Source organism: Condylura cristata, unplaced genomic scaffold (assembly GCF_000260355.1).
Source record: "Condylura cristata isolate star-nosed mole 26May11 unplaced genomic scaffold, ConCri1.0 scaffold00006, whole genome shotgun sequence".
NCBI classification, from domain to species: domain Eukaryota; kingdom Metazoa; phylum Chordata; class Mammalia; order Eulipotyphla; family Talpidae; genus Condylura; species Condylura cristata.
Window position 1 is genome coordinate 38666413 of NW_004567107.1, and position 23682 is coordinate 38690094.

The following is a 23682-nucleotide window of genomic DNA, read 5'->3' on the forward strand; positions in this document are numbered from 1 at the left end:
CGCGGGGCCCCGGCGCGGGCCTGGGCCCAGCGGGATGGGAGAGCCGTGGCAGCGCGGCGTCCGAGCGTCCACATGCTGCTCGCGATCTTCGGCCGCTCCGCCCTCCGTCTCCTAGACGCGGCGGCGACACCTGGTGGCCGAGAGCCGCAAGCGCCGCGGCTGGGTTCCCGCGCTCAGGTCCGTCCCTGGTTTCTGGCAGATGGCCAAGGGTTAGACCTCAGGAAGAACTTCCCGTATTCCATTCTCTGTGCATTTAACAAAAATGAAGAGCCTGCTCGTGCAGAGCATGCAGCCTACCGTTAGGCAACACTGACTCGTAACCAAGGTCCAGTCCCCTGTGACAACAGCCTAGTCACCTGCTACTGGAGAAATTCTATACTGGAAGAATGTGGGAGCTATAGTTTTGCTGGGGACTGGGTGAGGTGCAGATGATGTGGGTCACAGCAGTTAGGAGTGTGCAGACGGGATGAAAAGCCTGGGTTAAATCTTCCTACTGGGCATTGAGCAAGTGAATTAATCTCTTGGTGAGTCCCTTGTACAATGGGACTTAGGAACATTTCTACTTCATAAGGTTATGGTAAGAATAAAATGAGTTAATTCATGTACAGTTTTGCTGGCTAGGCCCTGGACCCTTCATAATAATAAAATCATACCTAGGCTGTACTCTGCAAAGGAATACAAATTGGGAAATTTTCCTTCATGATTCATGTATGTTCTAGAAACCTCAAATGTAATGGGACAGAATGTTATTTTTATGGCGAAAGCAGTAGGCTGAGGGGACAGACAGTCCCAAAGCTCTCTCAAAGCCCTTGGTGTTTTGTAAATAGTGAAGATAAGACATGTGTGTAAAAATTTAGGCCACTAAATGAGAAGTATCAAAGAAGGAAAACGAATGATGTCAGTGTTGAGTGGGAAACTTACATGACTGGTCTGGGGACAATGGAGGATGTCTTCACGGTGGAGGTGTTACTTGCGCAGGGACTTGAAAAGTTGGGCAAAGGAGCCCGGATCTGACTGCTGTCAGAATGGTGGTCCAGGGCACTCTTCTGGATCAGGGACAGTCTGCATGCAATTCATTCTAAGCAGCCATTTATTTAGAACTTGTTATTTGTGTCCCAGACATGGAGAAACCATTTCTCCCTGGTGGTACTGTTGATTGTGTTAAAAACAGAAAAAAGAAAAATTGAAATATACAGAGTTCTTCATGCCAGCCCCTGCCTAGACTTAATATTTAACCTAACTGCGGTTTCAACTTAGCCCAGGCGCCCTTGCTCTGAATGTCCAGGAAATGCATGGTGCCATCTTCCTCCATTGGAATTTCCTGATTGGCACTAGTGAGGTCCTGCAGAGTAAGTTGCTTTCCAGTCCTTCCTTGAACAAAGGTGGCATTGCCTGAGATAATCTTTGGAATTTTTTCCCCCTAATAACTTCCTCTCACCCACTTTCTAACTATAAAACCTTTTTGCCTAATACAAGCCCTTGCAGAGATATTTCTTGTATCCTCTTATATGTATCAACTCATGCATGTTGTCTATGGAAGGCAATGAATCTGAATCTTAAATGAATTAGGGCATTACCGTTTGCCAGGCCTTGGGCCAAAAGGTTATAGGTGGAGGTCTGGGCCTTCTAGGAAAATGAATGGATGTCTAAAAGTCTCCCAGGTTATGGGGGAGTGGCTGTAGCAGGAGATTTGTGTTTGCTAGAGAGGTGCTGCCCTATTCATGCATCATATCATAAATCCAAGTAGACCTCTCTACAGTTGTCATAGATGGGAATGGCAAGGGGTATGGCTACTGGCATCTAAGTAGGGCCTAGGGATGCTGCTAGACATTTACTAAGCTTGCCCCACATACAGAATTACCCAGCCCAGAAAGTCATTGTTTCAAGACTGAGAGGCCCGTACTGAAGCCACAAGCAAAGAATCCATTGGAGGCAAAGGGAAGTGTGTTGGTGGTTAACCACCACCCCAGCCCCTGCCACACGAACAGCAAGCCCCTTCTCGCACCCAAAGTCTGCCATCTGTACTTTTCCCATCTGGGTTATCCCTTATGTTATTCCTTAGTCGCCATCTCTTTGCCTGGCATGAAAGATTGGAGTTTCCAAAGAGGGGCACATTAATAGTTACGTCATATCACATGCCCTTTGGGACTTTGATATGGTTCAGAAGAATGCTGTGTTACTTTAAAGTGTAGGTCTTTAAAGAATAGCGCCTTTCCCTTATTCCCTCTTTTTGGGATCCTTACTCTTTGGACCAGTCATTGGACTCTGAATAAATATGAATAAGCTTTAACAGAGAGACCATGGAGAGGAACTAAAACCCCCAGCCAATAGCTAGCATCCAACTATAAAACATGTGCGTGAACTGGTCTTCACATGACTCTCTTCCCAGTTTTAGTTTTCTAGTGGACGCCTCAGACACCATGGAATAGAGACACACTGTCCCTATTGTACCATGTCTAAATTACAGACCCACAGAAATCATGAGCATAAAAATGTTGGTGTGTGCTTTAACTATGTGTTTGGGATAATTTGTCAGGAAGTCACATGGCTGTCATCCTCATCCTCTAGGACTTAACTCAGTTGTCAGACCTCCTCCAGAGTCTTTTTTTTTTTTTTTTTTAAGATTTATTGATGCATCCATGAACTGAGGTATAGACCAGAGGTGTGGGGCAGGGTGGGGTGGTGAAAGGATTCACCAGAGACAAAGTAGGGAGCATAATAGACAGATCTACTGAAATACACTGCTGAGGGGAGGAGTGGATGAGACAGGAGAGGTCTGCTGTGCTTATGGGTCACCTTCCAGGCAGTGGATCAAACTTGTGCTACAGTGGCTGCTGATACCTTCATAGTGTTGAGACTTCACCCCTTGCACCACCAGGTGTGTCTTAAATGTCCCCCAGGTGTAATTGCTAGCTTTTTTATTTAGCTAGTGTAGCTCACAAATAATAGACCCTCTATTGATAAATGGATGAAGAAAGGACAAAAATGAATGACATTCTTCTTTGTTGTTCTATTTCTTCAGTAAAGATTTTCTTTAGGCTTTTAGGTATATGATAATGACATCTGCAAATAGTGATAGTTAATTCTTTATTCCCCATTTGAATCCTTTTTATGTTTTTCCTGCTTACCTGCTCTAGCTAAGACTTCCCATATTGTGTTGAATGGTAGTGGTAAGAGTGGACATCCTTGTCTTGTACCTGACTTTCGAGGAAAAGCTTTCAGTTTTTTACTGTTGAGTATGATATTAACTGTGTTTGTCATATATGGTTTTAGTATGTTGCGGGGGGCAGGCCAGTTCTCCTGATGAAGAGAGAATTAGAAAACTTGCCAGGGTGCCAAGAATCAAGTGCTACCCTAGTTTCCCATAGATGATAAAATTTCGTTCTCTAAATTCTTGGCTTTGGGCTTTGGTTCAGCACTGTGACTCAGAACCTAAACATTTAACTTCCTGCCAGGCAGTGACTTCAGCTCTAGGAAAAACAAGTCCATGGTGTTTCTTGGATTGATTGATACGAGAAATTGCTGAGGATGTTCTTCTCTGACATTTGCCAAGGGCAAATTTTCTATCACCAGGGATGAAAAATAGCAGTATGTCTCAGGAAACATATTATGGGACCAGAACTTGAATCTAAGCTCTGAAGTCCAGTGTAATACATGATCTCGATATTACAAAACTCCTAAGATATCCAGAAAATTAATTGATCAATAATTCCAAAATGCTTTTGAAAATAAATATGAAATGTGAATTACCTAAATTATAGGTTGATTATTGAGCCTTCAGTGGCCAGAGAACAGTAGGCTTAGATTTACTTGGGGAGGAAGGTTCTCTGCAGGTCATGTGGGTCCTTGTACTGCTAGTGTTTGTGACAGATTGCAGGAGTTTCAGGAAGAGACCTCTCATTGTGCAAAAAACAAACAAAAAAACTAATGGAAACTGATTGAGAGGATAAGAACAAAATAGCACTGACTGTGGCAATTCTTGTTGAATGTGAGTTAGCATACTATTGCCCTCAGGGAACATCCTGGTAAAGTAGAAACTTAGACTTTGTGGACTCAGATGTATTTGCAAAGCATTATTTTCAAAAAGTTAAAATCATAATTCTCATACGAATATATAGTGAGCATGTTTCAGAGATTAATTCATTAGAGAGGTGTTAAGGACTAAATGGTACCTGTAAAATTAGCATGAAAAATTCCTCACCCAGTAAGTAACTCAAGTTTGACTGTATTTGAAAATGGGGCCATCAAAGAGGCAAGTAGTCTTAAAGGTAGGGCCCTGAACTCAGCAACTCACATTTTTTTAAAAAAGATTTATTTATTTATGCTTACAGAACTGGGGTACAAGGCAGGGGTGTGGTAGGTGGGAGGATTCAGCAGAGACAGAGTGGGAAGCAGAACAGCCAGACAGACAAAGTACACTGCTGAGGGGAGCAGCGGGCGGGTCAGGAGAGTTCTGCCGGGCCATGTGGGTCAGCTCCCTGGCTGGGGATCAAACACATGCTGCAGTGGCTTTGGAGAGCTTCATAATGCTGTGCTTTAACCCGTTGCGCCACCAGGGAGAGCCCAGCAACTCACATTTTTATAAGAGGAAGGGGCCCCGGGGCCCGTGCACAGGGAGCAGGAGTACTGGGCAGGCAGGAAGGCTTCAGAGGATGTGCCCCACTGGCGCTTTGGTTTTGGACTTCCAGTTTCCAGCGCTGGGAGAAAATATATATTTCTGTTATGGAAGCCGACTATGTGCGGCATTTTTAATAGCATACAATAAAACAAATATAGTCATGTTGTCCTAAAGCACAGTTTCTTAACATTGGGTCTGCTGGCTGGCGTTGTGGACTTTATTGGGGGCGGGGGATGTGCAGTACTTGGTGGGACACTTGGCTGCATCGCTGGCCTTTCCCCACTAGATGGCAGCAGTATCCCCCCCCCACTAGATGGCAGCAGTATCTACTCCAAGTCAAAAATGCTTTCACACTTTGCTAAGTGTCCCTTTGACAAAATTGTCTCCAGTGAAAACTTCTCTAAGTATATCTATATTTATATTTTTTACTTTTATTTTATTTTAAAAAATATATTATTTTTATTTATTCATACAGAATTGGAGTACAGGCAGGAGGTGCAGGGGGTGAGAGGCTTCACCAGAGACAGAGGGGGGAGCAGAACAGGCAGATTGAGGAAGTACACTGCTGAGGGGAGCAGCGGGCAGGTGGGGAGAGGTCTGCCACACCATGTGGGTCACCTCCGGGGCAGGGGATAGAACTTACACTGAAGCGGCTGCTGCTTGCTTGCAGTGCTGCGTCCTAACCCATCGCACCACCAGGGAGGGCTCCCATATACTTATATATTTTAAAGATTTATTTATGAATACAAGAACTGGGGTGTAGGTCAGAGGTGTGATAGGGGGGTGGTGAGAGGACTCCCAGAGACAGAGTGGGGAGCAGCAGGCAAGGCAGGACAGGTCTGCTGCACCATGTGGGTTAGCTCCCTGGCAGGGGAGTGGACTAACGCCAGGGGTTTGAACTCTTGCTGGGGACTGAACTCATGCCAGGGCTCGAACTCATGCCACTTGACAATAGGCCCTTTGCCACCAGGGAGGCCCTCTAGTATAACTTTAAATTCAAAAACCACCTTTTTCCTCACTTAGAAGCAGATGAATGTTGTAACTCTTTAAATTCCTGCTCTCACCCCACACACATGCCCTCCATTCTTTCTCTCTTAACCTCTCCAAGTTTCATTTCTTCATCTGTAAAATTGAGAAAAGGGCGAAAGCCAGCAAACTCGAGTCAAATACTTGGCTTCATGGTTGGCTGCTCTGCCCCATAACAGGTCATATACCTCTGGCCCCAGTGGGCACAAAGTACCCTGGGAAGGAACACTTTGATCAAGGAACTGACATGTGGGTCCATGTCCAGGGGACTGCAGGCTGGTGCTGGTCACCGAGAAGACAGGTCCCTGCTGCTGGTCATGGTGCCTCTCCTCTCTACTCCAGGCTCCAGGCAAGGCAGGGGAGTGGGCGGTCTCCAGGAGGGTCAGCCCCCAATTGGGCAAAGTTACATTCCAGTGCTGCATATGTTCCAAGATAACCTCTGCCCCTTCCTGCCACCAAATGTCCATTCACCAATTGCCACAGAGCCAGCCCCTTGTACCCAGTCCCGCCGGCTCCTTCCCTTCTTTCTATCTTGACTTATACTGATCCAGAACATTTTGTTAGTGTCAGGTGTACAACATAGTGATTTGACATGTGTATACAATGCAAAATGATTATGAACATCAGAATATTTCCCATCTCTTTGTAGCAAATTTTCAATTTTGCAAATACAATATCATTACCTGTGCACTCCATGACTTACTTTACCACTGGAAATTTGTACCTGTTGAACCCCTTCAACCATTTCACTCATCTCCCAACCTCCATCCCTTCTGGTAATCTCCAGTCTATTGTCTGTATCTATGAGTTTTGTTTTTATTTGATTTGTTTTTATAGATTGCATGTATAAGTGAAATCACAGGGTACTTATCTCTCTTGTTTGTTTTTATTCACTTAGCATAATATCCTTATGGTTACCCCTATTGTCACAAAGGGCATGAGTTTGTTCTTTTTACAGCTGTGTTATCGCAGTATAACCCTTTGATTACTTTTGGCCACCATTGCTCTCTCTTTCCCCCCCAAACTGATGGTAGCTATCAACTCTTCCACTCTTTTATGCCAGGACTCAGGGCTCCCCCATGCATCCACCAAAAATACAAATTATTATTGTTATTTTGAGATAACTTGGCTTACACAACACGGTATCTGACTCAGAGGTGTGGGATCCCACCTTTTCAAATGAGGTCACCACACCTGTCCCCCACGCTGCTTGCAAGAGGAAGCTATCTGCTTCTCTCCTTTCCCTTAGGGCACATGGGGGCAGGACTCCATCTGGAAGTGTTGCCACCATCTTCTGTTCCTGGTTTCCAGAGGTGGCCTTGTTCATCAACTGAACTAAATTTATATACTTACTGTAGAAATACTTTATGCCTTTGCAGGAGTTGAAGGAAAAGGACCTTTTTTGATCCCTAGCCCCTTCCCGAAGGTGGAGAGGGTGTGGGTTCTCAGGAAACCACTCTCAGACCAGCCCAGATCCCTGTGGGAATTTGTTGCCCAGCTGGAGGTACCTGCCTCTGGGGCCCCTTAGGAGTTACAGGAGAGCTGGTTCAGCTTAAGTGGTATAGGTCTCTCCCATCTGTGGGGACAACTGCTCCTCATTTCCCATTTATGTACAGCAATTGAGATACCCATGTGAGGCTCTGGACTGGACCCTAATGGGGAATCAGTGAAACTCCCTGCAGGGAAAGAAGCGTGTCAGGGCATTCCCATGCTACTTAGTCCCAGGTTTCTCAGCTGCCCCCTGCCCTGCCCCACACCTTTTATTCCAGCAGTGCCTGCCTTGCCTGCCAGGTGAATTGAAGTGAACTCTTCATTATAGTAAACCAGGAGAGGACTAACCTGTGTGCCTTGTGACTGGCCAGTCATTACTCCCCAGTAGTGAGGAGGCCAGGGGAGGGGTGGGTGCCTGCAAGGGTAGGTCAGCTGCCCATGAACAGCACCATTTACTGACCCTTAATCTCCCAGATTTCAGGTTCCTCCTGAAAGAAAGAGTTAAGAGTGAGGTCCTCTCTCCAGACCAGCCCGCTGCTCCCCTCAGCTGTGTACTTTATTGATCTGCCTGTTCTGCTCCCCACTCTGTCTCTGGTGAATCTGCTCACTGCCCCTGCACCACTGGCCTTGTACCCCAGTTCTGTAAAAAATGTTTTACAAAAAAAAAAAGGTGTGAGATCCTGTTTTCCTATCCAACTGTGAGAATCAAGTCCAAGAACTTCTTTTTCAGTGGGAGCAGTACTTAGGAAATTTGTTATTCTGGGTAAATGCCTTTAACATCATGGCAAACTATTCACCACTTCACAGCTATTTAATGAAGCCCTATTGTGTTCCAAGCATTGTATCTGATGATCCAACAGTGACCAAAAATAGAAAAAATATCTCTTATACTGTATTGTGGAGAGATCATTGCTAAACAACATAAGTAAAATAATGGGCTAATTGGTGATTGAATGTTTGGAGAAAGAGCTAGAAAGAGGGAGTAGCAGTGTAGCAGTCAGTCCAAATGACCCCCCTAAAGCCCCTGGCATTTATTTGCAAATGGTCCCCTTCCCCCCTCCACACTGTGCCGGGCTGGTGAGTGGGTCAATAGAAGATGGCAGAAATGATGCTCTGTTGTGTCTCAGACAAGGCTTTAGACTCTGGCTTCCTTCTTGGGCTCATGGTGGGGCGGGGTTTGTGGGGTCAGTGAAGACAGTGAGCGCTGCTACCCTGTTTACAGCTGCTGCTTTTTATCCAGGTAACCCTGGAACCACCACGAGTTCTTATCCCATGAAGCCATAAAACAGCATGCTTAGACAAGCCCTCAGCTAAAGAAGCAGAGAGAAGCAAACTTTGTTCAGGAATGTGGAGTTTATTTAGAGGAGAACGAACAAAAGAGACTCCAAGGCAGCGATGCCAAGGAGCAATGCCAAGGAGGGGGCCCCACATGGGCCTGTATCTGGGGTATTTAAACCTTTGTCCTGCATTCTACAATATCATCCTACTTTGTGACCGACTGCCATTGCCAAACTCCTCTAGGCAGATGGGCTCATTTTTCTAGCTCTTCTCTTCAGGAGCGGGGCAGGGGCCGCAAAATTTCCTTTCCTGGGTCTCCCTGGTGGCACAGAGGTTAAAATCTCAGCTCATCAGGTGATCACCAGCCATTGTGACGTGAGCTTGACCCCTGGCCAAGTTGCTAACCCACACGAGCTAACAGATCTCTCCTGTCTGGCCCGCTGCTCCCCTTGGCATTGTGTTTCAGTAGATCCACCTGTTCTGCTCCCCACTCAGTCTCTTGTGAATCCTCTCACCCCCCGCACTTCTGGCCTACACTCCAGTTCTTGAATTTGTAAATAAAAATAAATCATTTTTTAAAAAGCTTTTTCTTTCAGCTCCTACAAAGGCATAAAGTATATATAGTAAGTATATCTACTATACTTACTATAGTAAGTATATAAATTCAGTTCAGTTGATGAACAAGCCCACCTCTGGAAACCAGGAACAGAAGATGGTGGCAACACTTCTAGATGGAATCCTGCCCCCATATGCCCTAAGGGAAAGGAGAGAAGCAGAGGGCTTCCTCCTGCAAGCAGCGTGGGGGACAGGTGTGGTGACCTCATCTGAAAAGGTGGGATCCCACACCTCTGAGTCAGATACCGTGTTGTGTAAGCCAAGTTCCCTCAAAATAACAATAATTGCATTTGGGGGGAAGCATGGGAGATGCCTGCCTCAGCACTCTGTTAAGTGCTGTGTGTAGATTATCTCATTGAATTCTCCTGATGGCAGGGCTCAGGGTTCTATAGTTACCTCCATTTTGTAGAGCAAGGCTCAAGGGCTGATTCACTTGCTTAAAGTCTCCAGCTGGCTTCTGAGTTGAGGCTGAAACATGCGGTTGTGCTGTAATACCTCTATACTTTTTTCTTCCCAACAGTCTTTCTGCATAATACCAACACTGATCTTTAGTTGCTGATCATAATTTTCAACTGGTCATAAATAAATTTGAAAAAATAGAAAATATAATGGCTACTTATTACAAGTAGTCTGGGTGTGCAAGACATAGGGTCTCAAAGGTGGGGAAGGGTTAGTGAAAGCATGCTCAGGGCAGAAAAGTGAGGTCTGTGAACTAGCTCACGCCCTGGGGCTCTCTCCTGGTACACCAGGAAGGGTTGGATGAAGCTGAGTGACAAGTAAACACTGAGCAGGTCTTGCTGGAGGGGACATTTGATGAGAGTGAATATGGGGCATCTGCTCCCAACTGATTATCTAAATAATGAGACAGCTTTTCACTGTTTGCTCTGTGGCCTGAGTTTTTTTGGTGGTCCTGTTGGGGAAATGAAAGTTTCAATCAGGGGCCCCCTGCAACCCCCCCATGTGCTGGAGGGGCCATCCAGTCTCCATGGAACACATGGCCCTGTTCACTGCCTTCTGCTTCCCTGCTTCTGCTGGAAACAGAGATAAGCTTTATCTCACTAAGCACGGATGTAAGAAATCCCATAGTGCAAGTGGGAGAATAAGCAGCAGCTGGCCCTGTGCTGGGGTGATAGTGGGGAAGATTGGGAGGACTGTGGAGAAGGGAGAAAGGCTTATTGAAAGTATGGTTGCCACTCAGCATAGCTGAGCAGTGTCCTGTGGGAAGGCAGCTGCTGAGGGTGGAGCAGCATGATTGTAGGCATATGAAATTGACTTTTTTTCATTACTAGGAAATAACTTTAAAATGTAAATATACTGTACAGGCCACTGTAGTGAAGGTCAACGAAAGACATTTATAGGCTCATTTAATGTTTTGCCACCTTGGCTGTCCATTAGCATCAGCTGGGGAGCTTTATTTATTTATTTTTTAAATATTTATTTATGTATACAGAACTGGGGTACAGGCCAGAGGTGCAGGAGTGGTGAGCAGATTCACCAGAGACAGAGTGGGGAGCAGAACAGGCAGATCGACGAAGCACACTGCTGAGAGGAGCAGCGGAGGTCAGGATCACCTCCTGTCGGGATAGAATTGCACTGAGGTGGCTGTGGCTCATCTGCAGTGCTGCGCTTTATCCCTTTGTGCTATCACATCCATGGCGGGGGGCGGTGGGGGTTGCTTTTAAACGTCTTGATGCCCAGGTTCTCTTAGTCAATTAAGTCCAAATTGCAGAAGTCATCAGTTTTGTGTTAGTGTCCCTGGTGTGTGGTAAGGCTGAGAATTACTGACTTGAGGAACATGCATTTGTGACCTCTATTTGTATGGAAGGAGGAGGTGGGTGTTCTCCAGGGTCTATGTGACTGGCAGGTATGCCATGTCAGGAGTTTCCCAGTGGGGACCCGGAAGGAAAACATCAAGTGTACCCCTGATCTATTTTCTCTCTCTCTCTCTTTTTTTTTTTTAAAGATTTATTTATATATTCACACAGAGCTGGGTTACAGGCCAGAGATGTGGAGGGTGAGAGTATTCACCAGGGACAGAGAGGGGAGCAGAACAGGCAGATTGACGAAGTACACTGCTGAGGGGAGCAGCGGGCTGGTCAGGACAGGTCTGCGGGCCATGTGGATCTCCTCTGGGGCAGGTGGGGATGGAACTCATGTGGAAGTGGCTTAAGCTTCTTAGTGCTGTGCTTTAACCTGCTTCGCCACCAGGGAGGGCCCTCTCTCTCTCTTTTTTTAAAAAAGATTTATTTATTTATGCATATAAGAACTGGGGTGCAGGTCAGAGGTTATCAGGGAGTTGAGAGGATTCACCAGAGAGTGGGGAGCAGAACAGGCAGATTTACTAAAATACACTGCTAAGGGGAGCAGCGGGTGAGACAGGAGAGGTCTGCTGCATTATGCGGTCATGGTGGGGGTATCAAACTCATGCTGTGGATAGCGTCATAGTACTGTGACTTAACCCCTTGCACCACCAGGGAGGCCCCTGTTCTATTTCTGTTGAGGGGCCCAACTCCTTGTTGTAAAATGTTGTTATGGTGATAGCAGAAAGTTGCAAAAGCTCCTTCTTAGCTCATGTTGTCCTGATCTAACATCCTATCCTGGGTACATTTCCATTTAGACACCTGGTTCCACTGTCTGTTTTGTGATAACAAGTAGGCATCATCCATGGGCAGTCACCTTGCACCACATGCCAAAGCCCAGGGAGAATGTGTACACAAGAAATTATCTTCAAGGTCTCAGAAGGACTGAGCAGGGCAGGCCTCACTGGATGACAGCCTGGCGGGCGAGTGGCGATGGCTGATACTCTCCCCTCCTGCTCAGATAGTGGTGTCTCCCACAGTTCCTTCCTTGGCTGTGCTGTCTCTCTCAGGTCACATCCTTTGGCCCGCGTGCTTGTAGTTCTTATATCTGTGCCACCTGTTCTACTCTGCTGACTTCCAAACCCATATTTTCAAGTCTATTAGACATTTCACCTACATGACTGAGAGGAACCATGAACTCAGTGTGTCGAATCCTGAGTTCATTATTGTTTTTAATAAATCTATTATCCTAGGTCTGTTTGCCCCGGTTTAAAAAAATAAAGGAACTTACTGGATGAATACATGAAAGAAGTATTGAAAACTAGGGCTAAGGAAGGCGGGAGTCAGGGAAGCTCATTAGTTAACAACCACAGAAACACACGGACAGCCTTTTAAGGGCCGTCTTTGGAGGACTCATTTACAAAAGTCTCCACTCCGCAGGTGTTTCTGTACTGAGTCAAATTGCTGAGAGAGGCACTGATTGGTATTTCCTGGGTCATGTGCCCACCCCAACCTCCTCTCTCTTGTTGCTGGCTAACAAGGAATTGTCCTTCATTTAAATTTGGTTTCAATATTTTTTTCCAGAAGCATTTTAAAAAATATACTAAGGATACCTCTATGAGTATTTGACATTTTGCCATAAATTGGGCCTGGATGTCTCAATCTGCTCCAAGGTTTTGAAAAAGATGAGTGAGAAAGGTAATTTTAGGGGATTGTTTTTAAGTAGCCAGCCGCAGGTTGGGTGTTTCGTGGCTCGCACGCACACTTACCATTGACTCAGGTGTGCCCTGTAATTGGAAACGCCACCAGAATAGATAAATAGGATAGGCGCCTCACCCCTAGAGTGCTAGTACAGGAGAAGGGGAAAGGCTTTTACGAAAAATGCCCCCATTTTATTGATTTAAATATCTCTTAGAAGCCAGAAGTACATGCAGTTGTGAAAAGTCATGTACAGGTCTGCCTTCTCTTGTAATAAGGTTACTTCCCGATAAACTTATTTTAGGAGGAAAATGTTAAGACAAAAATATCGGTAACGCCGACTGGAACTTCTGTGGGCTGCCACTACCCCGCACTGGGCAGAGGCCTGGACTGTGGCTTCTCCGGAAGGCACAGCGCTAGCGTCCTTCGGAGTCGGAGTTGAAGTCGAAATTGAAAATCGTGAGTAACCTCAGGGTACTGACTGTGATGAAGAATGTGGACTATTACGTTATCGCTTAGCCTCTCTCCAGAGGAGAGTAAGTACTACGCAGTTCTGGTGTGTCTGTATAGTTGTTTTTTGGACATATAGGTGTGCGTGTATATATATATATATATGCGTGTGTATATGTGTATACATACATATATACACACACACAAAAATGGATATTTATATTACAGGGTGATATGATTCTTGCTCTTGCCACACAAATATGATTTATGGCTTTTCTTAGTTTATAGGTAATTCCCATTTTAAAATTACAGTTCTTCCTTATTTCTCTTTTAATAAATAATAAGCTGTTTAGAAGTTTCAAAAAAATAAAAATAAAAATTTACTTCTTTCTAATCCACATTTACACTGCTGAGCTAGTCTTAGAAGTAACTACTGTGAACAATTTCTTATAGATCAAAAAAATATATATACCTGTAGGTAAATAAGCAGTGTTGTCTGTTTCTAAGATTTTATTTTTTCTGTATCTTGACATCATTAGTGTTGATCATCACATTGTTAGTCCACTCCTATAACTATTACAGCAAAATTAAGGGTATGAATGGATGGATTACTGCCAAAATTTTTGTTTAGAAATGTACTTTAGGAATTACTGTCAGTAATACTTTCTCCATCTTCTACTTCCCTACTCCTGCAATATGTATATTTTCCATTCATAACAGAAGCTATGCCAATTTTTAAATCAACATTTTGCTATTTATAAATCTGACTAGAAAGAAAGAAATCTGGTGTTGAAGAACTATACTAGGCGCTGACTTGTCAAAATTTAGTTATGACCTGTAACTCTGTGTGCTAGATAATTCCCAAGGAGATGAACATGTGTGGTTTTTCCTTGTTTGAATTCTGAGGACATTCTTTGTTTCCATAAAAATATCTTACACATAGAAGAAAGTTAGAATTGAATGGTACATACTTTCTATTAGCCATTTCGAAACAGGTAAACAGTAAAGCATCAATTGGTGTGACGACTGGTGAGAATTTTGGGGAGAAGGGTTATTTCTTGATTGTCTAATACACATACAGGAAGCAGGACTGGTCCCTGCCTGTTTGGCTCCATAGCCAAGCTCCAAGCAGGCCCATTGTGGACACACTATGTCTTGATAATGCTAATCTTTTCCAATAAAATGAAGGGTTTATCTGGCTGCAGAGGACGGCCCTGCTGAAGAACATGAAGAAAAGCAGAATGGAAAGGTAAATATTAAGAGTGTAATTAATCTGTGTTGGTTCTGGGACAGCTAAAAACTTGATGTTCTCACCCGTAAACAAAGCATAGAGATATTTTAAACATGCAACCTATGTTCACTCTAGATCCCTGTATTTTTCTAATTGAGCTTCAGAGACAAATGCCATATAAACTTGTCACGGAATGTTTCATGGCTGCTTAGCAAATGGCACTTCTGTGGCATGGGACTGCTATTAAAAGAGTAACTTAGCAATAACTACTCTTGGTATAGCAATTTTATCAAATGAATAATTTGTCAGAATTTTGGCTGATACATTGAAATGAAAGCCAAGAGAAGTTCTCCAAGACAATTCTACAGGGAAGATTTAGAACCCCTATTTATCAAGGGACTATGTTGACAAAAGTTGAGAGGGGCAGTTGACCCTCCTATATTCTTAAGGGAATGTGGGTTTCCCTTTTGTGCAAGTTGGGCTTCTCTTACCATTCTCACAGTTCTTTCCTCCAATCTACCCCTCTATATATATCAATCCCCACTATTCCAAGATTAAACCATACATTCTATACCAGCTCCTGGACATAGTAGATCCTTCCCTAACCTACCTTTTTTGACCTATTACAGCCACAATAGAATCCTTCTATTTGGAGTCAAGCAGTCAAGAATTCCTCTCCATTTTGTTAGGTGCCCCTTGGGAGTCTAGGTGAAGGGGTGTTGTGTTTATTTGCAGTAACTAAGTGTGATAGAATGAACCATATATATGCACAAATGACTATCAAAGGGCAAGATGGAGGGAAAAATGGAAGGATAAATGGCTCTGTAGCTAGGTGTTTGCAGTGTGGGACACAACTGATTGTGTAGAATCTCCTGTGGATGGGGCGAATTCAGGACCCACACTGAGCACCCAAGTGCATGTTGGTGTCTTTTCCTGGTGGACATGGTGAAACACTCGACAGTGGCCTGAGGAAGTGATGGGGGCCATCACTTACATATGCTGATGTCTATAAATTCCTATGTTTTCATAATAGATGACTTGAGCAATATTATCAACCAGCTAAGATTGAATTGACATTCATAAAACGCGCTACTCAACAACATATTCTTCTTTCTGAACATACACCATGATAGACTATGTCCTGGGCCATAAAACAATTTCCAAAAAATTTAAAAAGATTTGCTGTAGAAAGTATGTTTTCTAATCCAATGGAATTAATTAGTAATCAGTAACAGGAAAATTCTTGGAATAGTCCCCAATATTGGAAACTAGATACTACATTTTGAAATAGACTGTAGGCCTAAAGGTAACTTATAAAATATTTCAAACTGAGTGAAAATAAAAAATACAACATGTCAAAATTTGTGGGATGTCACCAAAACAATAATCAGTAATTTTTTTAAACAAATGCCTGTATTAGAAGATTTCAAATCAGTGACCTTAGTTTCTGTCTTAAGAAATTAAAAGATGAGCATATTAAACCCAGTCTACACAGAAGAAAGGAACTAATATTTTTTATTTTATTGAGCTACAGTTAACATGTAACATTAATTTCAGGTATATAACTTGGTAGTGACTACAGTAAATCTTGTTTTATCCATTACACTTACAGTTTTTTCTTAAGAGAACTTTTCAGATCTTTCAGCAACTTTCAAATATGATACTGTGTTATTTACTGTAGTCACTATGCTATACATTACACCTCCATGCCTTATATTAAAACCATTTTGCCCTCCATCACCCATTCATTCACCTCCCAGCCTCTGGCAACCACCAATCTGGTCTCTATCAATAAACTGAGGTTTTTCAGATTTCTTATATGTGAAATCATATGGCCTTTGTCTTTATCTGTTTGTTTCAATGAAATGCATTTAGCTTTCATCTATGTTGTTGCAAGTAGCAGAAGTTTTTTATGAAAGAATAATTGAGTGAGAGAATGTGTGTGTGTGTGCATACATGCTTCATTTTTCCATTGAGGTATTGATGGACATTTGGCTTATTTCTATGTTTTGGTTCTTGTGAATGATGCTGTGAGGTCATGGGGGGGGGTGCAGATATCTATTTGGGATAGTGATTAGCTTTGGATATATATCCAGGTATGAAATTGATGAATCATATGACAGTCTTGTTTTATAATATTTCAAAGAACTCCCATATGTTGGAATTACTAAGTGGGTGTACCAATTTATATCCTGACCAACGATGCACAAGTGTTTCCTTTGCTCCATATCCTTATAAGTACTTGTTATCTTTGGTATTTCTGACAGTGGCCATCCTAATTTCAATTATGTGATAATATATTATTGTTTTGATTTATGTATCTCTGAGTATGGTGATGGTGAACATCTTTCCATGTAATTGTTGGTCATTTGTCATTTTTGGAAAAATTCTATTTCATTCCTTTTTTTTTTTTTAAAGATTTATTTATTTATTCATACAGAACTGGGTACAGGCCAGAGGTGCAGAGGGTGAGAAGATTCACCAGAGACAGAGCAGGGAGCAGAACAGGCAGATTGAGGAAGTACACTGCTGAGGGGAGCAATGGGTGGGTCAGGAGAGGTCTGCCACGCCATGTGCATCACCTCCGGGGCAGGCGAGGATCAAACTCATGCAGAAGTGGCTTAAGCTTCTTAGTGCTGTGCTTTAACCCAGGAGGGCCTCATTTCCTTTTTTTAAAACAACTTTTTTTTCTTATTGAATTGTATGAATTCCTTATATTTGGAATATTAAATCCTAACAGTTGTGATTTACAAATATTTCCCCCATCTCATTGGTTGCCTTTTCGTTTTGCTGATGGTTTCCTTTGGTGTGTTGAAGCTTTCTATTTATTTTCTTTTAAAGATTTATTTATTTATGCATGCATGAACTGGGATATAAGCCAGAGGTGTGGAAAGTGAGAGGATTCACCAAAGAGTGGGGAGGAGAAGAGGTAGATCCATTAAAATACTCTGCTGAACGGAGCAGCAAGCAAAACAGGAGAGGTCTGCTGCACCAGGTGGGACAGCTCCCTGGCCAGGGATTGAACTTACGCTGGAGTGGCTGACGTTGCTTGATAGCGCTGTGTCTTTAACCCTTGCACCAACAGGGAAGCTTCTGCAGAAGTTTTTTTAATTTTACTTTGTGTTGAGATAAAATTGACATGCAACATTATGAAAGCTTAAGTTGTGCAACATGATAATTTATATATGGCAGTGTTACTACTATTTCAGCATTGGCTAACACCTCTCTCATGACATTTAATTATCATTTTTGTGTATGGTGGGAAAAATTAAGATCGTGTCTCTTAGCATGTTCAATGTGTGTAATAGAATGTTGTCTGTAATCTTTAGGTGTATATTAGATCTTCAAAAGTTACCAACTAGTTGTAAGTGTGTACTCTTAATATCTCTTCTAGTTCCCCATCATATAGCTCAGGTGTCCACTACTTTGCATTCTTTTTTAAAAGTTTGACTCCCTGGTGGCGCAGCGGGTTAAAGCACTGCACTAAGAGGCTGACGCCACTTCCGCATGAGTTCGATTCCCGCCTGCCCCGGAGGTGACCACATGGCACGGCAGACCTCTCCTGACCCGCCTGCTGTTCCCCTCAGCAGTGTACTTCGTCAACCTACCTGTTCTGCTCCCCTCTCTGTCTCTGGTGAATCCTCTCACCCTCCACATCTCTGGCCTGTACCCCAGTTCCATATGAATAAATAAATAAATCTTTAAAAAAAAGTTTGACTTTTAAAGATTCATATAAGGGATAACATACAATATTTTGTCTACTGATTTATTTCACTTAGCACAATGTTTTCAAAGTCCATATATGTTGTTGTAAATGATAGCATTTTCTTTTTTTCTCGTGGCTGAATAATATTCCTTTGTAAATATACCACTTTTTTTTTTTATTTGTTGATGTATTGATGGACACTTAGGTTGTTTCCATATTGGCTATTGTGGATAATGCTATGATGAACATGGGGGTGCAGATCCCATTTTGATTTCTTTTTATTGGCCCTATACCCAGACATAGAATGCTGGATGTTATGACCATTTTGTTCTATACCGTTTTCCGTGGTAGCTACATCAGTTTACATTCCCAAGAATAGTATACAAGTGTACCCTTTTCCCCACAACCTACTATTATTATCTATCGTCTCCTTGATGATAGCCATATGAACATGTGTGAGTATGTGCAAATGTGAATATCTCGTTGTGGGTTTCTAAAAAAGATTTATTTATTTATGCATACAAGAACTGGTGCATAGACCAGAGGTGTGGGGGATGAGAGGATTCACCAGAGACAGAGTAGGGAGCATAACAGGTAGATAGATGGAAACACACTGCTGAGGGGAGCAACTGGCAAGGCTGGGGAGGTCTCCTAAACCATGTGGTAAAACTCTTCTAATCCAATCTTGAATTTCTTTCAGCAAATTCTTTTTTAAAAATTTTTTTATTTTTTAAATCATTCTTCATTTTGTGCATTTTTTCATCTCGGTTGTAATCCCCAGGGGCTTCTCACCACCAATTCACCCGTGTGCCATCACCACAGTCCAGTGCACTCTTCCCACCCCAGTTCTGATCCCATTCTCCCTTCCACCCCCATAAAGTGTCTCTGGTTTATAGTTGTTCACTGTTTTCGTTTTTACTCTACTACCTTTGTCTCTCTCTCTTTACCCTCCTGATCCCTATGCCCCTTCTATAACTGAAACCATGCAGTATTTTTCTCTTTCTGTCTTATTTCACTAGGGATAAAACTTCCAGCTCCATCCATATTGCTGCAGAAGGCATGAGTTTCTTTTTTTGATTTCTCAGAAATATTCCGTTATGTATATGTACCACATCTTTTTAATCCAGTCTTCTATTTTTGGGCATTTGGGTTGGTTCCATGTCTTCCCTACTATAAATAGAGCAACAATAAACATGGGGTGCAGGTGTCCTTTTGAATTGATGTTTTTGTGTCCTTTGGGTAGATACTTAGGATTGGGATTGCTGGGTCACATGGAAGCCTTTTGAGCAGCCTCCAAACAGCTTTCCATAGTGGTTGTATCAGCTTGCACTCTGACCAGCAGTGTAGGAGAGTTCCTTTTTCTCCACATCCTCGCCAACATTTGTTGTTGCTAGTTGTTTGAAGATGTGCCATTCTCACTGGGGTGAGGTGGTATCTCATTGTGATTTTAATTTGCATCTCCCTTATTGCAAGTGATGTTGAACATTTTTTCATATGCCTGCTGGCCATCTGCATTTCTTCTTTGGAGAAGTGTCTTTGTAGCTCTTCTACCCATTTTTTGATGAGGTTGTTCACTTTATTTTTGTTGAGTTTAATCAGCTCTTTGAATACCCTTGAGACCAGTCCTTTGTCGTTAGTATTGTGTGCAAATATTTTCTCCCAGTCAGTGGGGTGTCTGCTTTGTGTAGTGTCTCCTTTGCTGTACGAAGCTCTTTAATTTGATGTAGTCCCAGCTATTTATTCTTTCCTTCACTATTGTTGTTTTGGGTGATGTATCTTTTTTTCTTTTTAATAATATAATAGTTTATTTTTACATCTTTTTGTGTGTTTTTTCATCTCAGTTGTATTTCCCATCACCAAATCACCCTGTGCCATCACTGTAGTCCAGTGCATTTCCCTCCCCCCATTGTTTTTGCTCCCATTCCCCACTCCACCCCCATAAATTGTCTCCGGTATATAGCTGCTCATTATTATTATTTTCTCGCCTGGTACGTTATACTCCTGCTGTGAGTATAACAGCAGTAATTTTCCTTTTCTTTCTGGCTTATTTCACTGAGCATGATCTTTTCCAGTTCTGTCCATGTTGGTTGCTGAGTAATATTCCATTGCATATATGTACCACATCTTTTTAATCTAGTCATCCACTTTGGGGCATTTGGGCTGTTTGCATGTCTTTCCAATTATAAATAAAGTAGCAATAAACATGGGGGTGCAGGTATCTTTTTGAATCAGTGTTTTTGTGGGATTGCTGGGTCATATGGAAGATCCATGTTTAGCAGTTTGAGGAACCTCCAAACATTTTCCCATAGTGGTTGTACTCGTTTGCATTCCCACCAGCAGTGCAGGAGTGGGTGATGTATCTTTAAAGATATTATTGAGGTGTAAGTCATGCAGAGTTTCGCCTACCTTTTCTTCTAGATATTTATGGTTTTTGGGTCTTATGTCTAGTTCTTTAATACATTTTGAGTTGTTTTTTTTTTACATTGTGTGACATAGTAGTCTAGCTTCACTTTTTTGCACATAGCAGTCCAGTTTTCCCAGCAACATTTTCATTCAGCAATTTCTTAAGAGTTTTTGTTTCTTTCACTTCCTTGGCAAAATTATTGTATCATGATGCTATAATTTTAAAATTTCTTTTTCAAATATTTCATTGAATGTGTATAGGAATGCACTTTTTTTGAGTGTCCTACAACTATTGAATTCATTTATTTGCAACAGTTTTTTTTTTGGTATAGTGTATGGAATTTTCCAGATCATTACTCATATGATAACAATGTCATGTCTTCCTTTCTTGTTTTATGCCTTCTCCCCCCACCCCTTGTGTAATTATTCTAGTTAGAACTTCCAGAACTATATTGAATAGTAGATCTGAGAGTGGTTACCCACGTCTTGTTCCTAATCTTAGAGGAAATTCAATTTTTCACAATTGAGTATAATGTTATTCATTGACTTGTTGTATGTTATCTTCATTTTGTTGTGGCATATTCATTTTTTACCCAATCTGTTGGGTTTTTAAAATCATGTAATGTATTTTGTCAAGTGCTTTCTCTGCATCTATTGAGATGATCATATAATATTTACATTTCATTTTGTTAATGTGGTATATCTTGTTGATTTATTTACATATTGTGTACCATCCTTTTCATCCCTGGAATAATTCCTACTTAGTGGTAATGTATGATCCTTTTAATGTATTGTTGAATTTGATTTGCTAATTTTGGGGAGGATTCTTATATCTATGTTCATAGGAGAACATTGTCCTGTAAGTTGTTTTTCTTGAGACTACCTTTTCTGATTTTGGTCTTAATTCAGATGAGTTTGGATGTGATATTTCCTATTTTTGGAGAAGTTTGGGAAAGGTTAGTATTATTCTTTAAATGTTTGGTGCAATTTCCAGTAAAGCCATTAGTCCTAGACTTTGTTGGTGGGTTTAGGGTACCTGATTTAATCTCCTTATCTTATCTATTTGGATTTTCTGTTTCTTCATGATTCTGTCTTGGTAGGTTGTATATTATCAGGAATGTGTTCATTTCTTCTAGGTTGTCCAAATTATTGGTGTAAAGTTACTCTTAGTGTCTTATGATCTTACATATTAAACATTTTTTTTTCATTAAGCTAACATTGGTTTACAGTGATTCAAAGGTATGGGTTCACATATTTTTAACTGTATGTTCCTAAACAAAACACCCACCACTAGGGCTGCCATTGTCTTCCACTGTAGTCCATCAGACACCTCCGCCCTTTGCTATCCACACCCCTCTCCAGGCCTCAATTCTATAGTCAGATTTCTAGGTGTTGTATTTGCATTGGTTTTCTCTGGCCCTCTGCTTAGTCTGTTTTTCACATATACCTGAAACCATTCAGTTTTTGTCTTCCTCCTTCTCACTGACTTTGCTTATCATAATTCCCTCCAGTTTGATCCATGTTTTCCCAAATGGCAAGAATTCATCTTTTTTTTTTTTTTTTTTTGCTGTGCAGGATTACACATATTCTATCCACTCAGCTGTCCTCAGGCATTTGAGTTGTTTTCATAACTTGACTATTATAAATAGTGCTGCAATGAACATAGGAGTGCATATATCACAATAATAGTGTTTTTTATTCTTTGGGAAGATATGTAGGAGAGGGATATGGTAGTTCTACTTTCAATATTTGAGAGCCCTCCACAGGGACTGGACAAGTCACATTATCATCAACAGTGTAGCAGTTTCATTTTTCTCTGTACTTTAATATGCCATTTTGTTTTTTGGTCTTTTTGATATAGTTCATTCTCACAGGTGTGAGATTTTCTTATTGCAGTTTTGATTTTCATTTTTCTGTTGATAACTGACAATGAGCAGTTTTATGTGCTTGTTGGCCATTTTTATGTCTTTGGAGAAGTGTGTATTTAGCTCTTCTGCCTCCTTGTTTTATTATTGGTTTTTGATGTTGTTGAATTGTACTTGTTCTTTGTAGACATTGGATAGTAGTCCCTTGACAGATGATGTTCAGATATTTCTTCTATTCTTTAGGGTTTCTTTTTGTTCTAATGACAGTTTATTTTTCTGTGCCAAAGCATTTTTGTTTGATGTAGTCCAATTTGCTTATTTTTGCTTTTGTTTTTCTTTTTTTGGAGTCCAGGATCCAAAGACTACAATGAAGGCAATGTCTTGTAGTGTTTTGTCAGTTTTCTTCTATGTACTTTATGGTTTCAAGTCTTATCCTAGTCTTCATTTTGAGTTAATTTTTGTATATGGTGTGAGATAATGTTCTTCTTTCTAATTTTTTTTTAATGTTATTCTTCACTTTTGTGCCTTTTCCATCTCAGTTGTAATCTCTGTGGACTTCCCACCACAAGTTCAACTGAGTGCCATCACCATAGACCCTTGCACCTTTCCCACCCCATTTTTGATCCCATTCCCCGTTCCATCCCTGTAAATTATGTATGGTGTATAGTTCACACAAAACTTTCTGCCAATCAGTGGGATGTCTGTTTTGTGAAATGTCTCTTTTGCTGTAAAGAAGCTCTTTAACTTAATGTAGTCCCTGCTGTTTATCCTTTCTTTCACTATCCTTGCTTTTGATGTTATATATTTAAAGATGTCACTGAGGTGTATGTCGTGTAGTGTTTCGTCCACCTTTGCTTCCAGGTATTTTATGGTTTCCATTTTTATGTCTAGGTCTTTAATCCACTTCAAGTTGGTTTTTGCATGGTGCAAGGTAGTGATCTAGTTTTCATTATTTTTTGCATGTAACTTCCCAGTTTTCCCAGCACCACTGTTGAACAAACTTTCTTTCTTCCATTACATGTTCTTTGCTCCTTTGTCAAAGATTAGCTGCCCATAAACCTGTGGGTTTATATCTGGGTTTTCTATTTGAATCCACTGGTTTGTGTACCTGTTCTTGTTCAGTACCATGCAGTTTTGATTATTATGGCTTTGTAGTATGGCTTGAAGTCTGGGAATGTGATGCCTCCATTCTCTTTCATTTTAGTCAGGAGAGTTTGGGTTATTTGAGATCCTTTATGGTTTCATATGAATCTCATCAATATTTGTTCTATTTCTTCAAAGAATGTCATTGAGACTTTTATTAGGATAGCATTAAATCTGTATATCACTTTTGGTATGATGGCCATTTTAATAATGTTAATTCTCCTGATCCATGAGCAGGGGATGTCTTTCCATTTCTTTGTGTCTTCTTGTATTTCTTTTAACAGTGTTTTGTAGTTTTCTTTGTATAAGTCTTTTATTTCTTTTGTTAGGTTTATTCCCAGATATTTGATTCTTTTTGT